The sequence below is a fragment of the Natator depressus genome, chromosome 14 (assembly GCF_965152275.1).
Source record: "Natator depressus isolate rNatDep1 chromosome 14, rNatDep2.hap1, whole genome shotgun sequence".
Taxonomy (NCBI): Eukaryota; Metazoa; Chordata; order Testudines; family Cheloniidae; genus Natator; species Natator depressus.
The window spans coordinates 44177812-44197097 of NC_134247.1; the positions used below are offsets into that span (position 1 = coordinate 44177812).

Consider the following 19286-nt stretch of genomic DNA (forward strand, 5'->3'; position numbering starts at 1 on the left):
CTCAACACTCAGCCAGTTCACCTTGTCTCTTTGTAAGCAAACAGCATCAGGAAGGCAAAACAAAGAAGCTACCCGGCAGCCTTTCACTACAGCACTACTTTAGCCACCTGCCCTCATTAAGTTTCTTGCATGACAGGTGCGTTTGCCAAGGAGCTAGATTTTGTGGGTTTTTTTGTTGTTTTTTTTTTTTTACACCCCCTAGGGATTATTGTAATGGGCTATTGCAAGGCTATTCAACACTGGAAGGGCTGAGATTGTGCTCTTGGAGACGTACACTAACCTTGCTAAATGGAGAGAAATAGTAGATTTCTGTTAAAAGCTTTCTATGGAGACCTAGAGAAGAGATTGTCACTAAAGTAGCAATTGGATGTGTCATTTTGTTTGTTTTTTGTTTAATAAAACGTTATTTCTCGTGACTTTTGTTTGGTTTTTAATCAGGGTGTCCACTAAGGCAAGACAGAGAACCCTATGTGATTTAACATAGGGTGGAGTCAGACCTGAATTATCATTTGAGAGACCGTTACCATTTGGGCTCCTACCACGTCTCAATTCCCTGACTAAATGTTAGTAATTTTAGGGATAAAGACATTTGGTGTTCAACAACCCCCCTTCTAACCCATTCAGGCTTCAGGCAGGCCCTTCGTGACTTTAGCTGCACCCTACCCCCATGATCTAGTAACATATTGTGACATTGACCTCTGCCAGCATTCCCAGCCAGCGTCTCAAGTTGTTCAGAGCTCATCGTCCAGAACACCTTCCTAGCTCTGATCTGTAGGCTGGATTTTAGACCACTAGCTATGATTATTCTTCCTTTACGCTCCTTCCTTTTCTCTACCTCTAACCCACCTAAACAAACGCTACTGTCCCTCTAACAAAGCCCTACCCCTTCTTCATCAAATTCATTTACTCGCCCTTCCTCTGGCTGCGTCTTTAGATTTAAGCCATTCTGGACAGGGATAGTTTCCTTTCTGTTTATGCCAGGGGTGTAGCTAGACTAGGAAAATGGGGTGGGCCCAGCTTTCGGGTGGGCGGGCAATGATGGGGGCTGCCTCCCCCATGGGGATTATGGTTTTGTGGGGCCTGGGCCAGGACAAGTGGGGGGGTCCCCACGCCCTGCAGTCCCCACAGACTCCTGCTGGGAAAATGGTGTCTGGGTGGGGGGGGCTTGCCCTATCCTCCCACCTGGCACTCCCTCTGGGCAGGGTTGGGAGCTTGCCCCACTCTGCCTACACACCCTGCACTCTCCCCACAGCATGGGGACTTGCCCCACTCAGCCCATGGGGGAGCTGGCTCCAAGCACAGGAACTTGCTCCACTCTGCCTGCCCGCCTGGGAGCAGGGTCCTGATGCCATTTTGGGGGGCCTGGATGGTAAATGAATGGGCCATGGCCCAGTCGGGTCCACCTGTGGCTACGCCCCTGGCTTATGCAGTGCCAGTACACCAGGGCCCCACTTCTCACTGCGGCCTTTGGGCTCCTGTTAGTAAACATTTTATACTAGGCTGGCATCCAGTCTGCCTTACATTTTCATTATCTAGTATGTGTTTGTTTCCTTGTCCAAAGTTCTGTCGTTTTGAGGAACTTGGCCGTAGCCAAACTTGGCCACAAACTTTTAAAGGTTTATTTAGCCTTGTGATTTACCTGGGGATTTACCTACTGGCCCTGGAGGAACACTTTGAGGAGACTTTCTCAGATGGCGCAGCCCGAACACTACAGCCCACGGCCATTTTGGTTTGTCCTCATCTGCCTTATTTGAGGAGCAGGGTTTGATCATGATCCATTCTGTAATATTCAGCACTGCTCCATGGCTTCTTCTAAACTGGGGAGGCTAGAGTTCAAACACTCTAGGAAGGAAATGTTTTTAGTTGCTAATATCCCTTGAGTTATAGCCACAACCCAATATCTTGTGTAACTACAAAAGCGTATTTTTGAAGACTCTGATTGTAGGAATATAGGCCCAAGTTGGGTCTGAGTGAAGTACGGTTATTAATTGAGTTTGGCTGTTAGCATTAGCAATAGACCCAAAGCGTGTGACTAAAAGGAATGAACGCAGGCGAAAGGATTGTTTTTGTTAAACTTAGGAGTGACCCTTTGGAATACCAGCGTTATCTTATTTAAGATTTAGGAAATAAAGAACCCATAGTTAATGGGGCACTGGGTGCGGTAAATAATTGGCTAGAAATGCTTAGCCCAATCCTTAGGAAAAAATGTAGCAAGGTAAGGGGGAAAACCTAGAAGAAAGCAGAATACAGCCCTAAAGTGCAACAGCTAAGGTCCAATAACCAGCAATGACATCACTTGTTTGTTATAGTGTATTTAGGGTGACCAGACAGCAAATGTGAAAAATCAGGACAAGGGTGGGAGGTAATAGGAGTCTATATAAGAAAAAGATGCAAAAATCGGGACTCTCCCTATAGAATCAGGACAGCTGGTCATCCTAAGTGTATTAAACAAGGTTTTCTAGGGGTACTTCACCAGAGCTCTTCCTTACCCCTATGGAGTCAGGCAGGGGAGCTGGAACAAATTGGATGGGAGCCATTAAACCAAGCAGTAAAATCTGCATATAATGAAAAGCAATTCAAGCCAGGGCCTGCCGCAGCACTCCTACTTCTAGCACCTATGGGCAGATACCTCCTGGGCCTGAACCTACTGTAAGTATTTTGGCGAGTGCTTAAACAGCAATGGTGCTAGGGCATAGAATATGGGCATATATGCTTATATTTGTACTGATGTAACCCCCACCACTAGTCTTTGGGATGAATAAAGGTGCGTATGCGTGGAAAGTGAGTCAGGGTAACCTTAAACTTATTCGGGAAATTATTTCCAACACTGGACTCAAAGAAATGCAACAGTAAGTGCTAAATGCTCTGGCAGTCTCCGTCTTCATTATGCAAACTTTCAAAATGAAACTTTTCACAACTGTGCACACCCACCCATAGGTGGTGAGAGACTTTTCAGGGAGTCAATCCCAGCTCCTGTCGGGCCAGAGAAATAGAAGTGGACCTAGCAATTAAGGCCCCAATCCTCAAAGTTATTGAGGCTCCTAACTTCCATTGAGTACAACATTTTTCTTTTGAACTTTTTTATTCTAGCTTTGAAATGAAAAAAACAATCCCTTAAACTATTGAACCAGTGACCGATTAAAACTAAGCCTGCTTTCTGCTTCATTTCCACAAAGAGGGGGTCATTAATGCCTTTGCTTACACCAGGAGAGCTTCCTTCTCACAAATCCATTTAACAACAGCACTGCAGGTTTCAGAATGAATCTGCTTCCCTTTTATCACTCCACAGCTGTTCCTTTCACCAGGGCCGACTACTGGGAACCTGCAGAACATAGGAGAAACTCATCATTTGTGCATTTGAATGTATTAAACAAATCTACGACAGCTCTTTCACTTCAAGGACACACATTGTGATACCTGTCTCTTTCTTCCTTCCCCTCTATTTTTCCTACAGTGTCCCAAGTGATAGGTGATGCACTGGTGTATCTCAGCAGAAAACACTTGTCTACATTACCAAAACAACAAGGAGTCCGGTGGCACCTTAAAGACTAACAGATTTATTTGGGCATAAGCTTTCATGGGTAAAAAACCCACTTCTTCAGATGCAACAGATACTATTACCAAACCAGTTACTCCGGTTGACCCGGTTGTGGGTGTAAGTCACGTGTTAAAACTACAGCAATCCGCTCTCTGAATACAAACACACAGAGGACGCAGATTTCTTTCTAAAGACCTTGTATTTCTGCAACCAGAAAGGACCTTCAGCCCAGAGTCATGCCTAAATTGATGGTGGCTAAGCCAAGTTTCTAACGTCATCTGTCCTCTCTTATCCTAGCTGTTAGTTCAAAAAACAACAACAACAACAAAAACCCCACTCATCAGCTGAGGATAATTTACTCCAGGGGGAATTCTGCACCACCGCATACACACAGAATTCATATCTCCCGCAGACTTTTTTGCCCCCTACAGAGTATTATATTCTGACAGGGAGGTGCTGCAATCACACCTTTCACCCACCAGGGGCTGCTGTGGCACCAGAAGAGAGGGCATCAGCTCACGGCTGGAGTACCCAGCTGTGGAGAGGGAGGGGCAGAGGCTGCCTTCCTCATGGTGCCTTGCACGTGGGGCCAGGTGAGGAGGCACAGGGTATGGAGGGGGGTGGTGGACAGCCTGGGGCTGCTGGGAAGTCACACAGACTGGGGTTCAGAAGGGGTAGTGGGGGGAACAGCCTGGGGCAGGGGCACAGGAGCTAGTGGGGTGACAGCATTGATCTGGGGCTGAATGGGAGTAGGGGTGCAGGGCCACAGGGGTGAGGGGGTGTGGCTGAATGGGCTGGCAGGGACACACTCAGACAGGGGCGGATGTGCCTGACTGAATGGGAGAGGCTAGGGGTCACCCAGGGTCTGCACAGGGGAGGCTCCCCAACTCTCTAACAATCCCTCCCCCTCCCAAAAAATTGTTTCATACTTCTCCCACCCACACCCCACAACCCTCCAGGTTCACTACAGACTACTTCCCTCTTCCTCAGCGCCTCCGTTATCCCTGAGTCTCCCAAGCCTTTGCACTACTTCCGAGGGGTGCGGGAAATACATTTATGTATTGTAGTTTAAATTAATTATTACTCAAAACTCTGTATAAATATACTTAGTAAGGAATTAATTTGTCAAAAAACATTTCCTGAATCTTTTTTGTTGTCTGTATTGTTACAGACATACTTGCTGACAGGTATTTTGAAATAAATGACCAAAACAATTGAAACAGCCGTGATTATATTGTGTTATTTTGACAAATAAAATGTGCAGAATTTTAAAATATTGTGTACAGAATTTTTAGTTTTTTGGCACAGAATTCCCCAGGAGTAATAATAGCAATAAATGTGTAATAATTCCCAGACACAAATGACCAGATTAAGCTGGAGTGAAGGTTGAGTGCACACATCAGTAATTTAGAGTGAAATATGTTCGAGGGATTTGCAATTATCCCCAAAATCAGTGTTATAAACCCAGGAAATCCACAATTAAGGTTATATTTAAAAGACCTGTTGAGGCATGGAAATACAGAGTTGGCAAATTAAACAACCTTAACACTGCCCTGTAATGACACCGTGCAAGAACCAGACAATTAAGGTATTTTAGTGTTTGTAGTCCTAGCTTAGATTAATAGATCGTAAGTCTCAAAAGGACCATTAGGATCATCTAGTCTGCATTTCGGTGTTCAGAATGACCCATTATGATAATCAAGGCCACGTAATAGCACCCAGAGATTCCAGCATCAAGCTCAGATTTGGTGGCTGAGCTAATTGGAACTGAAGTTTAAAGACACTTTAGATTTTTTCCATCCCCCTTTCCCCCCCTTCAGCTCTAAGTTACATTGGGGTCAGCGACTGACACCCTGATTGCCACCCCACCCTTTCCACTGTGCCTGAGCAGAGGTTGAGCATGGGGGGGAGGGAAGGGGAGAGAATCAAATCCTGAACATTTCAAGTTTTGATCAGATAGTACTTTGACACAGACGCTGTGTGCTGGGAGAAGAATGTACCACTCAGATGCAGGCCCCTTCATGTTCTGAATGCATGATCTAGTTACATTAGTGGGTGTGTTCTCTTAAAATCCTGAAATAGGAGCACATTTGTGTACCTTGTGGAAGCAGGCCATTGAATGATGCGGGGGAGTTTTGGAGTATGCAGCTGAGAGGAGTCTAGGGTTTGTTTGCCCTCATGGGGTGGGGAAAGGCGTGGGCGGTTCTTGCCCACTTGGAGATGTGTAACAGGCAAACGCGTAGTAAATACATGGACGTATAAGGGAGCTTTGCAGAGACTGGTTACCACAATCAGCACCTCCATGAAGCGTGGGCATATGGGCTGTTCCGCAGGCAGACTGAGTAACTCTGAGTCCAATGGCAAGATCAGATCCAGAGAACCTAGGTCACCAGTTATGTGAGCTAACAGCTGAGTTGCAGACACAGAGATGTGAAGTGTTGCGAGGGTACTGGATATGCATGCCCAGAGAATCTGGCCTGTCAAACTTGCAACCAAAGAATGTTCTGGCCAGGTTCTGTTTCGTAACTGGCTGGATGTCAGGTAACAAGGTGAAGTTAGTCAAGTGCTGTGTTACACTCACTGTAGGAAAGGGGAAGGCTTATCCGCCTCGCTCTCTGAGTACCACCGTGATAGCTGCAGAAGAAAGAGCTTCGGTCCATAGTTAGCCTAGTAATAGGTGAAACCCACAACTAAGTCATATACCTATATGGTGAGAGCTTTGTGGGGGAGGGTCCCTCTTTGTTATAGGTGTGTGTACAATGCCTGGCACAGTGGGTCACCAGTCCCTCAGTCAGTGGAGCTATCGGCAACTCACACCAGCTGGGGATCTGGCCCCATTGACGCCAGTGGAGTTCTGGCAGATTTGCACCAACTCAAATAGGGCAAAATACATAGTAATACCTCAGAGAAAATTACCTTCCTACTGACCTGTGTCATGACCTTCAATTCCTATTAGTGACAGAGGAGGTAGTGTATCACTTTTTGTCCCTGTCAAATCAGAAAATTAAACTATTTTTTCTAGGGTGATAGAAAATAGTAAAGCCCAGCAAACTCTCACAGTGTTTGATCTAGAAGGGAGTTGTCCACCCAGGTCCACTTCCGCTCTGGGGATGTCACGGTGAGTCCCAGCCAAACTGGATTTGTGTCCTGTGTAACACTGGATATGAAATCCTGTGAAGTGTAAAGTAGAAGGGAATGGGTGAACATGCCATAACTTGCTAGAATTCCCTGCATACTCCCTTTGGGCTCTTGATCTTCAGTGGCTATCAGGAGAAACAGTCAGCACTTCTTCCCCTTGAACCTGAGCCAAAGCTACTTCCTTCCAAAGACAGGTCAATGCTGGAGGCAGAGGCACTCACTGGGAACTGGCCATTGGTGTTGGGCTTAGATGCCTGGGAGAAAGGATTGCCCGGTGTGCTGTTTGACCATCTCTGTTCCAGGACTGGTGTTTATGTGTAAATATAGAAAGTAGTCCCAGACTCCATGTCGTTGACTTCTCCTGCACCAGAAATCACCCAACAAGGCCCTGGCATGCTGCTTCTGCTTGGCAGAGGAGCAGCAGTGGTGTTTGAAATAGGGGCAATGCTATTACAACTAGCGACCCATTACCCCAGCTGAAGTTTATGTAAACTTTCCTTTTACTTTACCATCTCATTTTTATCCTGAATCACCAGGAGGTGAGAACTCTTCACTGAGCAATCATCATGGCTCTTGTGCCAAACTCGACTCTCTTTAGATGCCCAGTAGCATTTTTCCCCATGCATGAGCCATTCCGTGGGGCAGAGTCTGCACCTGGAGCCATCTGGAGTGGGGAATGAAGACAGAGATGTCTGTACAGAATCTTCATTTTCAACATTCAATCGAGGCTATTTCTCCTCTAATTTTGTTTAAGGTCAGGCCCAGTATTCACATAGCAGGAAGCACTGCAGCCCAGGGTGGAGGTGCATTGGTAAAGGTGTCAGCCAGCCCCCGGGTACTGGATAATGCCAGATCATGTGTGGAACTGTGTGGGGATCTGGTGCTTTTATCTGAACGTGGAAATCATTAGATCGTGGATGTATTTAAATCAAAGTTATGGACTGTCGGTGAACGTCTCCCCCGTCTACCCGAAGATCATGCAAAATAGGAAACTAAAGCTGTCCAGCAAAAAGCTTGCCATTCCCATTGGCCTTCTTCTGATGCATCTTAAAGGTTGGTGGTGGGGAAGCCTGCTGGAGAGTGATGATCTGCTGGTGTGCAAGAAACACCCTGACAATTGACGGTTGTGTGGAGATACATATACATTTATTCATGCATGTTCCTGGATAACTGCACCCATAAAATCAGGAGAAAAGGCAGCACTGGCCTAGTTTGGACCTCTGTCCAAGCAGAGGTCTTGGGAATCGGGCAATGTTGATTCTAATCCCAGCTTTGACACTGACCCATTGCTTAACCTTGGACAAGTCACTTCATCGTGTGTGCCTCAGTTTCCCCTGCAGTGAAAATGGTATAACGACCTCCAGGGGTTGGGAAGCTGAATCTATTGAGACCGTAAAGCCCTTTGTGATGCTCCGATGGAAGGGGATCTAAATGCTAAACATTAACAAAGATCACATTTTTTGCCTGCGCATGACTTACACTTATTTCTTAAACAATTCTTTTCTGGCACAGCAAAGCCACATTTCTCATTGCGGGCTCTTTACAGACCCTCTCATCTCACATCTTTCGGATGAGTTACAGGAAGGCTGTTCTTTGGGAAATAAAGAAAATCTAGTTTCATGGAGTTCAACTCTTCTCAAACTCTCTTGTTAGAAAAATATCGTGTTTCTGGGCTCTCAGCTGCTGCCATTCCAAACACAGCAGTAGGGCTTGGGGCACTGAAAATTAGCACCTCTGGGTTTTGATCTCATCAGCTCTTCCAGTCTTTCAGAGGGTGAAATCAAAACGAGCTTATTAAATCTTGTTGCCTGTTTTGAACAGTGATGTTGCTGTACCAGTTTGGGTAGCTACATTTTCCCCTTCCCTTAATTCCCCCCTGAAATTTCAGCTGGACATTTCTGCCCCTTAGCTATTGTGTACAGTGTTGCTGTGTGCTGCTAAAGAGCCAGAAGGTTTCTCCCCAGAGATGGCTGCATATTGTTGCCAGATGTTTTATGGGAGAGAGATAGCTAAGCCATAGGGCAATCTCTTTCCCCTGCAGGGCACTGGTGTGTATAAGATGGGATATAGGAAAGGGATTAGGGGATCTCTTAACGCAGGGGTCTCAAACGTGTGGCCTGAGGAGTTATTTCCTGCGGTCCACCATAGCTCCCCTCACCCCCGCCTGCCGCCTTCACCCCCCCGATCGCGCCACATCCCTGCTCCTCCACCTACCTCCCAGTGCTTCCTGCCACCAAACAGCTGTTTGGCAGCGCTTAGGACTTTCCAGGAAGGAGTGGGGAGGAGCGGGGATGCGGCATGCTCAGGGGAGGAGGTGGAGAAGAGGCGGGGGCAGGGATTTGGGGAAAGGGTTGGAATAGGGGTAGGGAGGGGATGGAGTTGGGGTGGGGACTTTGGGGAAGGAGTTGGAATGGGGGCGGGGAAGGAGTGGGAAGAGGCCGGGCAGAGGCGCGGCCCCATGGAAGGGGTGGCGTGGAGGCAGGGCTGGGGGTGGGGGGCTTTTGTATCTTTGTATGAAAAGGTGTCAGTGATGCGGCCCTCGGGCCAATGTACTAGTCCTCATGTGGCTCTCCTGGTGATTTGAGTTTGAGATCCCTGTCTTAACCCATGGAATGCAAGATTCATAAGCAATAGGATATTTACTGCACATATTGAAGTTACCTGTTCTGTGCACCCTGAATTACAAATTCACCACTAGATATCACTGCAGTGCTGAATGAGCTGAGGTTACCTCCTGAGCTGCTGTAGGGAGGTTCACACAGAAATTGTTTCAAGCGAGACAGGAAATCCTCCAGGCCAGTGTCGCCCTTCGTTCCATTGGTGGGTCTGTGACTGGCCCCGTCGCTGTGCAGGGTATTCATTGCTCCTCTGGTCCGTTCTTCACAAGGGACTTGTAACTGGAAAACTTCAAAACAGCAGCAGCGTCAATGACAAGAGGGACTGGAGAAAACGGAGTGTTTAATGGGGTTGTCACCTTTGAGGAACAAAAACCTGGGACATCCGGGATGATCCTGAGCCCGTATAACTAGACAGCTGGCAGTGTGTACTGGACACCTGGACAGATTTAAAGGGACGATCCTGGGAAAACCTGGCCAGGTGTTACAAACCCTAGTATTAAACCCACTAAATACTGTATCTGTTGAATCTAGGGTAGGGTTAGAGAGCTGGAGTGAGACACAGAACAAATGAGACTCTTTTTCGTCACACATTGTAAGGTGCAGTCCCCTTTTCCCTCCACGTTTAACAGCGACATGGTCTAGGCAGGTCCCAGGAATCTCATGTACCCAGCTCTGATGTACACCTGATGATGAGGGTGTGCCTGGAGTTTTAGTCACAGGCACACTGGAAGCAGAAGTGGAATCCTGATGGCGTTGTGGAGGAAGGAGAATTCATGGTGCATTGTTACATACCGGTGCAAAGGGATACATGTCCTGGAACTACTCACCCCGCAGCCCCAGTGCTATGACAGCTGCCAGCAGGACAATATTCCCAGCCCATCCGACCCCAGAGCAATTCGAATCCAGTGGGGACGCTGATGGGAACCTGCAACCATCAATATTTGAAGCACAGTCAACATCCAGGGGAAGGGATAACAATGAGACATGAGACTCTGCCGTGGAGCCCATGCAGTATCCAGGTACTGTCAGGAGCAGCCGTTTCAGCTGTATAGGGATAACCAGAATAATGTACAGGGAAGCTGAAGCACACAATAATGATACCTATGAGAGAGACACGGAAGGTGAGGGAACATCGTTTAATGGATCAACTTCTGTTGGTGAGAGACAAGCTTTTGAGATACACCAAGCTCTTCTTCAGAGCTTGTCCCTTCCACCAAGAGAAGTTGGTCCAATAAGAGGTATCACCTCACCCACCTTGTTGTTCCAATATCCTGGGACCAACACGGCTATCCACCACTGCAAACAATAATACGACCTACTGTCATCCAGGTAACTAATTAACAGGCACTCTGACTCACTGACAGTGTTACACAAAGGGGGTGGTGATGGGTATTTGCCCATGTGGCTACACAGTGAATCTGTGCTTCAGTCATCCCGGTTGTGGTATGTGGAAAGCTGTGTTAAAATGACAAGCTATCCCTTTAAATCCTCAAGGGTTTTCCTGGTCCTGCTTGCAGGCTTCTGGGCGCTGTAAGGAAATGTGCCATTACAGTCAGTCTGCAGAGAGCCAGCCTTGAGTAAGGTGGAGTGAGCTGCGCTGCTGTGTTTTAGGGAGCAGCCTGCTTTGTCTCTCTCTGTTTTTGGTTCTTGTGCATTCTTATTCTGAATTCTACAAAATAAAGTCGTATTACATTGCAACCTTCCAGCAAGAGTAGTTACGTTTTTATCTAAGTTCTTTTTGTGTATGCTGTGAACAACTTGTATAGAAAGCCACTGTGGCTTATGTAGAATGGCAACTCCACATTTTCAAGGCTGTCTTCCATAGGAACAGGACCAGAGATTTACTTTTCACTTTGAACTAGAGATGGTAGGAATTTTTGTTCAAAACATCTTTTTTTTTTTACAAATTTTAAATGAAAATGTTGGCAAAATTTGTTGCTTCGAAAATGTTTTTTTGATGAAAGGGAAAATGTCTGTTTTTTCCTTCCCTTTACCCTCCCCCCCCACTTCCTTCCCTCCATCCCTTTTTCCCCCCATTTTGCCATTGAAAAGGGGTGGGATTCCCTTTTCAGTGGCAAAATGGGAAAAGCAAAGAAAAAGCAAAAGAGGGGGAAATACTACAAAAATGTTTAAAAATTTCAATTCAATATTTTGATGAAAATTTGTAAAAATTAGAAAAATAATGCACCTTCCAAACCAGCAAACAAAAACTTCAAAGAATTTTGTAAAAAATTTGTAGCATTTTCAACCAGCTCTACTTTAAATGAAGCTTGTTTAGTCTCGGGCCTTCCAGCAACGCTTATAATTGCCCTGGCAGAAGTCACAGTGCTCCCAGCATTAAATAATCTGACTTTGAGTAACTTCTGGATAAGTAGACTTCAAGGCCAGGAGGGACACCACTGTGATCTGACCTCCTGTTTCACCCAGGCCAGAGACCTGCCCCAAATGTATTCCTTTTGAACTACATCTTAAAATTGGAGCCCATAATTCATAAAAGTTAGACGTGTTGGTTTGAATTTTTATTGATACCCAAGTTATTAGTTAATTATTACTAATGTTACAGTAAGGTCCAGCCAATATCAGGAGCCCATTCTTATAGTTCATCCATCATCATTGCACTACACACCACACAAACACAATACGAGAGCATGTGATCTGACTAGCCTAGGCAAAGAAAGGATTATGATCCTCATGCAAGGATCCCCTTCATTTTCAGTATTTACTCATTTTTCTCTGAAAGTTTCCCAAGTTTTGAAAAAGCCAGGATTCAGGTTGTACCGATTTTCCACCCGACTTTGCCTTTTTTGGGACCCAAGAATTTTTTGCAGAAGAAGTAGAACCGAAACTTAAAATGAAGGGCAGTGGAGGGGGGTGGGGTGGGGGGGGGGGAAGACTGCACACATTAAGTACTGAGCACTCCACCGGACCCTGGCCCTTCAGCGTAGTCCCACCTACTTCTCCTGCACAGGTTCTGTCTGACAGGGGAAGCAGACGGGTCTCTCTGCCTTGGAGAGCGAGATGGGCAGGGAGCCTGGTCCTGGCAGCCAAGACCAGTCATACAGAATCTCTTCTGACTCCGCACAGAGCCCCCTCCTGGCCTCACCCCTTCAGCATGGCCCCAGGAAGCAGCTGGGGCTGTGCTGAAGGGCCAGGATCAGGAGAAGGCTCTGTCTGGCAGGAGGGCCAGTACTTTGTGTGCCCCTCCTGACCCCAGCCCTTCACATTAGCCCTGTCCGCTTCCCCTGAGAAGTGGGGGAACAAGATGAGTAGGATCTCGATAGCTGAGACTACCTGACAGCTACATCATGAGTACCCCCCTTTCCCTGGGCCCCCAAGAGACCAAGACCCCTCTGACCCACCCACTGCCTTTTGTTTTCAGTTTTTGCTGATTTGAACACATTAAAATTTTTTTAGAATAAACACTGATAAATTCCTGGGAAATAGCTTTTAAAAATAAGGGCCTTCGTTTTCATCCCCATGCTACAGCAGGGGAAACTGAGGTGCAGAGATACAGTGATTTGCCCCAAGTTGCCCAGGGACCCAGTGGTATAGCTGGGAATGGAACCCAGCAGAAGGCAAATGTCAGCCACAAGAGCAGTTTTCTCTCTAAAGAATAAAACTAGTATGGATTTTACAGAACAAACCATATAGAGGTCTGCATGGAGAAAAAACAATCCCCTTTTGCCTGCCTTTGAATTGAAAATACAGCTTGTCAATTTACTCCAAACTTTTCAGTGAAAATTCTCCCCTAGCCTCAGAACGACACACATATTTCAATGTCACAGTGATTCCCTTCATACTTCCCAGATCCCCTCCAAAAACAGCAGCATGGTTCCTTAGTATAGGGGGCAGACCGGTTTCTTCTTTAGTCATTCAGTGCACTTCTGCCCAGTTCAGCTGGATCTTCCTAAGCCAAGACCTACCCATTAAGGCTGGAGAATTACCTCTCACTTGATGATCCCCTGTTCTGTTCATTCCCTCTGGGGCACCTGGCTTTAGCCACTGTCGGAAGACAGGACACTGGGCTAGATGGACCTTTGGTCTGACCCAGTGTGGCCGTTCTTATGTTCTTATTGGTTCAACTTTATTTGGTGGAAGAGACAAGCTTTTGAACTACACAAACCTGAAGGAAAGCTCCGTGTGGCTGGAAAGTTTGTCTCTTCCACCAACCGAAGTTGGTCCAATAAAAGATATTACCCACCCACCTTGTCTATCTCATATCCTGGTACCAACACAGCTGCATCAACACTGCATACCTACGATTCGGGCTAAACAGAGATTTCCCAACCGCTAAGAAAGTTACAAAGGGAGGTGAAGTTCACTCAGAATCAGGCTTGTGCTGAAAACTGCCTTCTGCTTAATGGCTGTATGGAGTCACTGCTGGAGCTCCACTGATTTCAACATCAGCTTGTGAGAAATGTTAGTTATCGTTTGAGGTGTAGGCCCTGAACGGTGCTATGCAGCGTAGTGAACCCTACACCAAGTAGTAAGTATTTGCGGGATCAAGTCCCTAGCTGTGACATTGGAAATATAGTATTAAGGGCCAGATTCTGCCACTCTTACTCCCAGGGAGTCATCCACTCACCCTGAGACACTTTCACTCATCTCTTCTGAAATGCAGCATGTAAAGACCCAGGCTGGGACTGTCAAAGCTGTCCAGTGGACTTGGGCGCCCAACTCTCCTAGTAAATTTCAGTTCCCTTGGGTCTCTTTGAAGCCCCAGCCACACCCTGCAATTGCTGTGTTGTGAAAGTGGACGCTCTGGGACGATGCTCAGTCACTTACCTTGGTGCCCAGCTCCCGGGGGGCAGCCTGGTTGTCTCTGCTTCGGCCGGAGGTTTAATACCATGTAGCCCTCTTCATCCTCCATTGGCCAAGCGCGTCCCTGGTTTGATTTCCCAGCAGGTGCTCAGAGCGGGGAAAGGAGGCCCCCCATTAACTGGCCATCAGACTTGGTCTGTGCAGCTCAGGGCTCCCACGAGCATTGACCGTTCTTCAAGGGAAACCACACAGGAAACGCAGGTATCAAGTGCATGTGTGGTCTTAGCTACATCTCTCTCCTTCACCCTCTCCTGGACTGTACAGGAGACCTGAACTGGTTAGACAGAACGGCTTTGAATAAAAGTGGGTCAGGGCCCCTCGGCTAGCCGTGCTGAACCAGGTTTCAAACCGATGCAAGTTCGCCCTGCGTCTGCACTAGCGGCCTCCTAAATCGTTTCCACTGCAATGCCTTCTGATTACTGATCCCACTCTTCTCAGCTCAGCCCCCAGAAGCAGTGCATTCTGGGAAACTCAGAAACCCCCCCAGAGCATTGAGGGGCAGAAGTGGGAGGGGATGTATGGACCTGTATAAATCACTGTTCCATATCCTCAGCTGTGCTTGATCTGCAGAGGATGTGGGTCTGTTACAGCCCCATGTACAGCCCCTGGCTCTCTTCTTCACACTGTAGAGGCTCACACTTCTCGCTCTCAAGCTGCCTGGTTCAATTCCTGCTGGTGCTTGTCACATGCGCCAGCCCGCGTTTTCCAATCCTTTAATCATCCTGGATTGTGGGCACCAGAACTGGACACAGGATCCCGGCAGCAGGCACACCAGTGCCAAATCCAGAGGTAAAATAACCTCCCAGCTCCTACTCGAGATTCCCGTTTATACATCCCAGGATCGCATTAGCCCTTTTGGCCACAGTGTTGCAGTGGGAGCTCATGTTCAGCTGATCATCTTCCATGACCCCCAGAGTACTCTGTCCTACCGCGCTCACGGGCTTTGTGCTCAGCGTGTCCTGTAGCATATGCGAGAACAGGGTGCTGGCATGCGTGTTAGTGGCAGGCTGGGGCAGGGCTCAAAGAGGGCAGAGTTAAGGTTGTGTTGTGGGGTGGGGATTTTCCCTCAGTGTTTATATATCAGTGACCTGCATTTGTTTGCCAGAATAGCTGCGTATCACATTGTGTGTTGTTTGACCAACTCGTGCTGCTACAATCCGGCAGGTCAATAGAGAGGTTTTCGGAATTAGTGCTGGCAGTAGGAAGAATTGCAGACAGCCAGAGAGCTCGCTGGAAATTTTTGTAGCCACTTCAGCAAACACATGAGCATGAGCCTGACCCAGGGGCTCTCACAGGAAATTGCCTTTGGTCAAGAAACTGCGTAGCACCCGGGTGGCTTGTTCACACCATCACCATCCTCCGATGCTGCGGGCTAGCTCAGATCAGTGCTTCCTGTTGGTGCTAGGTGGCTGCTTTCACCTCCCACTCCCCGGGCTCTGCCTGTGTCCCAAAGACCAGCCTCACCCATTACTGAGATGGGCAGGGCTGCAGGGAATGGGGGTGGGGAGGGGCAAAGGGTAACGACAAGAAGATGCCAAACTAGTGTTGTGAGGCATGAAAGGGCAGGTCATTAAACCCAAGCTGGTAACAGCAGAGCAAAGGGCGGTGATGGGAGCTGGCCCAGCGAAGTGGGGTTTGAAGAGGGATCTGGAGGTGGATTGAGAGGCTCCTTAAGCCCTGGGAGAGAGAGGCCAATCCAGACACTGGGGGCTGCATGAACAAAACCCTGTAGGCCCAAGGGGGAGAAGGTGAAGGACAAAGGAGGGAGGAGGTGGTGGAGTGGGGTCAGGAGGGACCTTCCCCTGGGGACAGGTTATCCTAGACTGTGAGGTGTCTTGCTCCTTCCTCTGGTGCTGGCCAGAGTCACAGACAGGAGAGTGGGCAGAGGGACCCCCGGTCTGGTAATCCCTGCGATCCTGGGAGTGCAGCCCAAGAACTGGAATGGGGGCAGAGCTAGGGATGGAGATGTGGGCAGGGGCAGGGCCGTGCAGCACTGTCAAGTGCGGATAAGCAGCGTGATCCGCTCCTTGCCTTGAACTTTGTAGAGTCAGTTACCCAATGGGCGGAGACACTGATGGATTTAGAAAGATAAACTCAACCCGGAGAGAGAGAGAGAGACAGAGACAGAGACACTGGCCTTGAGGTTACGGCACTGGGCTGGGACTTAGCCGATGTGGGCTCAGCTCCCAGCTCTGCCCCAGACTCCCTGTGAGACCGTGGGCAAGTCACGGTCACTGAGCTCAAACTTTGCATGTGCGCACAAGGGATCTCCTCTGGCTAGAGAACGTGCGTGGGAAACTTCCAGTGGAAAGCAGCCTCTCTGGAGCAGATGGAGCAGCCTGACAAGATAGAGTTGGTCACGGGACGTTGTTCATTAGAAGCTTAGCTATGGGGTCACCACGAGGTGTGTCTGGCTCTCATCCTGCCTGTCGGGCCATGTGTCTTTACTTCCTATGTGGTTTCACAGTCACTTTCATGGAGAAGCAAAGCTCCTACCACAGGCCTGAGCCTGAAGCTACAGACTGAGTCCAAATACACTCAATCACTGTTTTACAGTTGCACCCATGTGTGAAGGAGATAAGCACGTGTGGAGCTGATTTAAGCATAGCCAACTGCTGTGGAGACTTTGATTATTTTGGCACTAATACTCCTGGAGGAATTCAGCCCCAACTGCCCTGCCGCATTCATGTCCCCTGCAGAATTTTTGCTTCCCCCCAGAAAAAGGACAGGGAAGCAAAGGGAAGCTGCAGAAGTGGTCAAGCACCTCTCCCCAGCAGCGCAGGTATGTTGTTTCAGGTGCCCAGAGCAGCCAGCAGAGAGGTAAATCATCACGGGAGTGGGGGGCAGGGCTGGGGATGCCCCAGCTGGTGCCTCCTACCCTGCACCAGGTTCAGGTGCTAGTCCCAGCTGGGGAAGACTGAACTTCCTCTACTTTGCACAGAGCAACCTCTTCCCCAGAGGAGCCGGGCCAGATCAGACCCACCCGCAGAAATGTCCTCTGGCTGCAGGAAGCTCTGCATCCTCCCCAACCCCCATCGCTCCTCGGCCACAGGGGGAGGGATCACAATACAGGGAGCTGCTCCCCCTTCCGCCCAATCCCTGTGCATCCAGACCCCTCCATCCTCAGATCCCCCAGCTGAGCCTCAGACTCCCACACCCAGATCCCTCCCTGACCCCCCCACCACCACATCCAGACACCCAGCCCTGCACCCCAACAAGCCCCATGCCTGGATCCCCACCGCAATGAACCCTACCCCCATGGCACCTGGACCGTCCTAATGGGCCCGGACCACCTTCACCTGGACCCCCTGCAGAGTCCCATTGCCCTGCACCCAGAACCCTCCAATGAGCCCCTCGGCATCCAACTCCCTCCTACATCCAGACCCTCCGCTGAGCTGCCCGCACCCAGAACCCTCTGGATCCCCCCCCCCCACCACACACTAAGCCCCTCCATGCTTGGATCCTGCTGGGCTGAGCCTGCTTGCCCCATACCCAGTGCAGAGGGGCAGGACCCCAGGGTGTTTCTGGGGCAGGCCCAGCCCTTGCACTGTGTCAGGGTCGGGCGCAGCCTCCCTGGCACGTCTGTGTCCTGGGGCGGAGGTGGGAGAAGGGGGCTGCTGGGTGACCTCCTAAATTCTTTGTAAGCTGCGCGGCCGCCTGGTCCCGGGGCCTGCTGCGGCGCCCCTCCCCCGACCCCAACGCAGCCACAGACCTGCCACGGCGGGGCGAGGCACCCCGCCCCCACAGCCCAGGTGCTGCTGCCGGGGAGAGACATCGGGGGGGGAGTCCCCTCTCCCCGCCATAGCCACGGCGCACCCTCCTGCACCCCAAACCCCGCATCCCTGGCTCCGCCCCAGAGCCCGCACCCCAACCCTCTGCCCCAGCCCTCAGCCCCCTCCCACACTCTGAACCCCTTGCCCCCCACCCCCGCCACATCAATTTTGTTCTGTGCACCAATATGGAGGTGGTGTGTCTGGCTGTGGGACCAGTTCCCTTCGGCCTTAGCAAAATAGTCACATTTCCCTTGGATCCAGAACCAGCCTGGGCACCAGGAGGCAGCTGGGGGGCATGGAGGAGACTGCTTAAGTATCACCACTGGGCGGGGGGGGGGGCAGGAAAAGTAAGAAAAGACCCAGGGTGAGAGATCGTCTCGTCTCTGTGGAGAACAAGCAGGAACAGAGGAACAGAAAGTGCCAAACCAGATCGGACTAGTGGCCTAGATGGGCCGCTCTCGTAGTCTGGCCAGCGCCAGGAGCTTCATAGGAAATGGCAGGACGCCCTCTCATGGTAGCGTTGCCAACTTTCTAACTGCACAAAACTGAACACCCTTGCCCCGTCCCCTGCCCTGAGGCCCCACTCGTTCCAGCCCCCCGCTCTCTGTCGCTCCCTCTCCCTCCCTCACTTTCACGGGGCTGGAGTTTGGGATGCGGGTGGGGGTGCAGGTTCCGGGGTGGGGCCAGAAATGAGGGGTTCAGGGAGCTGGAGGGGGCCCTGGGCTGGGGCAGAGGGTTGGGTTGCAGGAGGGGGTGCGGGCTCTGGGAAGGAGTTCGGGTGCGGGACAGGGTTTGGGCTTTGGCCAGGCGGCGCTTACCTCAGGTGGCTCCCAGTTGGTTGCGCAGCATGGCTAAGGCTGGCTCCCTACCTGCCCTGGCTCCGCGACGCTCCCGGAAGCGGCCGCCACGTCCAGCCCCTAGGCGGAGGCACGGCCAGGCAGCTCTGTGCCATGCATAGCCTGCGCCCACAGACTCCGCCCCTGCAGCTCCCATTGGCTGCTGTTCCCACTGGTGCTTGGGGCGGGAGCAGCGCGTGGAGCTTCCCTGGCTGCCCCTGCACCTAGGGGCCGCAGGGACATGCCAGTCATTCCGGGAGCTGCAGGGAGCCAGGGGAGGCAGGGAGCCTGCCTTAGCCCCACGGACTGGACTTTTAACGCCCCGGTCAGGGTGCTGACTGGAGCCACCAAGGACCCTTTTGGACCAGGCATTCTGGTCAAAAACCAGATGCCTGGCAACCCTATCTCATGGGCAGTGGTGAGAGAGCCTGCTCCAGAGAACGTTTCCTCCAAAATGCAGTCAGAGGCTGGCTAGGCGCCGGAGCAGGAAGGTTCATATTTCTTCTATTCGTACTCTGGTTCAGAGAGAATAACCTGCCCGGGGGGGTCAGGAGAACACTTC

The 19286-nt window shown here is 49.9% G+C and overlaps 1 pseudogene; it reads right to left on the minus strand.

Moving 5' to 3' along the window:
- Positions 1-3094: 3094 nt before the first annotated feature.
- Positions 3095-14164, minus strand: LOC141998069 (killer cell lectin-like receptor subfamily F member 1; annotated as a pseudogene).
- Between the last annotated feature and the right edge of the window lie 5122 nt (positions 14165-19286).